The sequence below is a fragment of the Mustela nivalis genome, assembly GCF_964662115.1.
Source record: "Mustela nivalis genome assembly, contig: HAP1_SCAFFOLD_235, whole genome shotgun sequence".
NCBI lineage: Eukaryota > Metazoa > Chordata > Mammalia > Carnivora > Mustelidae > Mustela > Mustela nivalis.
The window spans coordinates 782981-785154 of record NW_028136401.1 but is presented as its reverse complement, the minus strand read 5'-3'; positions in this window follow the sequence as shown (position 1 = coordinate 785154).

Genomic DNA, 2174 nt, shown 5'->3' with positions numbered 1-2174 from the left:
GTTCGAACACTTGGATCAACTAAAATTGTGATTATTGCTTACCATGTGCCCCAAACTATATTAAGTCTTAGAAGAAGAGACGTTCTCATCTTGATGCCACGCAGCTGTTAGACCCAAAGTACAGAGCGCAGTAGCCAATGACCAGCAGGCCCCAAGTGCCATGTGAAGACTCTAAGAGCAACTGCATTTGAGAGAGGAAACGGTTGAGATTGGGCTTTATGAGGTAGAGAATTATTAGCTGGGAAAGTAGGAAAATTGACACAGAATCGGAATTGATGCCCCTACATGACAGAGTTGGTGAAACTTCTCTTCTCAGAGATCTTGAGGCTCCTCAGAAATGTATTTTTCATTTTGGACAGAACATTCAGGATAAATATGATCTGTTCGAGTTCCTGGTTCTCTCATCCGACTGTTTCTTAAGCTTCACTGGCACAAGAAAAGGGTTTTGATAGTCCAGGAAATCCTGACAAAAGCAAAGCACGGTATCTATGAAAAACTAACCACTCAGAAGAGAACAACAGATAAAAGGCCAGAACGACCTGACCCTGCAGGATAGGTAAGGCTGGTCCGGCAACAGGGGTAGAGGGGAAGTGCCCATCTCCGGCTAGAAGAGCTAGAGAAGTCCCCTTCTGGAGAGACCACCAGGAGAGGAGAGCAGTAGGTGCTGATGGTGAATATTTTATTCAGCCGAGAAGGTCATAATGACAAAGTTCCATGATCAGAGTAAACATATGGGATTAAAAAATTAAAAATAAGAAAAAGATTTTTTTTAAAAAGACTTTTTTTTTTAAGGAATTTAAACAAAAGTCCTTTTAAAGAGACAGTTGGCTGTTTAAACCAAAAGTACAACTCACTGAGAGAATTGCCGCATTATTTATTGGGGTAGAAAGGACCTGGAATGTAGAAAGACCCATTCTGCAGAGGAAAAAATAGAATCACTAACAGGCCTCATGCCTTGCACAGCCAGTGGCTAGAATCCCTGCCTCATGAGACCCTGTGCTAGAAGGCCGCTAGAACCATCTCAACTATGTTAGTCTTTCTTGGAAGCCAACAAGTGTTTGCCCAGTTAAGAGCACGGTAACAATCAGTCACATTATGTTATAATGATTGTCGATATCTTTAAAAGCCTTGTTAAGTTCCTTTTTGAGTAACCCTCACCCCACCCTTAGAGAAATTTATCTGTGGTTCACCTCTTTGAAATACCTCATTGTTGTTCCACATTTATCATAGCCAAAAAAAAAAAAAAAAGCTTTTTATTAACAAAGTGTTCAGAAGGGGGCGCCACTGTAAACAATGAGAGTTTTCGATGCCTGGACGATTTTGTTGCAGAAACAGCTGAAAGCAATCAGGTCAGACAGAGCCAAGGGCTGGAGGCATTTTTAAAATTACAAAAACCGAACCAAATCAAACCAAAACAAAAATCAAAAATCAAAACCAATGGCCAAGATTTCAAGTTTGCTACTAAAGGTATGACATTCTCCTAAGACATGCGAGTGACTTGATCAATATATTTATATATTTATATTAGAAGAAGAAGGAACTATTTGATGCAGCATATCCACGTTGATTAAAAATTACCAGATATGGGGTCTCCTGGGTGGCTCAGTGGTTTAGGCCTCTGCCTTTGGCTCAGGTCATGATTTCAGGGTCCTGGGATGGAGCCCCACATCGGGCTCTCTGCTCAGCGGGGAGCCTGCTTCCCCCTTCTCTCTCTGCCTCCCTCTCTACCTACTTGTGATCTGTCTGTCAAATGGGTAAATAAGATCTTTAAAAAAAGAATTACTTGATGTGAAATACATCGAGGGTATGGGAAGGAAAATGATTTCACCTGATCTGACTAAGAAGTGGTTGAAGCCTGAATTAAAGTGCTATAAAAAGAGTAAAGACCTGGGAAATATATGGGGTAAAAATCCCTAGACAAACAGCAATAATAACTGGTTGCCCTTTATTGATTCAGATCCTGTGGTAGGCAAAGAAGAGCTGGTTTTAGCCAGAGGATGATCTCTGTTTGTCTTCATGATTCGGCATTTCCTGCAAGCCAGGCATGGGGCTCTGCACTAGAGCTGCAAATGCTGGGGGGCCCTCACTGTCCCTTTTCTCTTCTCAGGGGGACAACGGGCATGTCCATGGTGCAGTGTGACAGGCTTTACCACAGGGAGATAAAAGACTGCCAA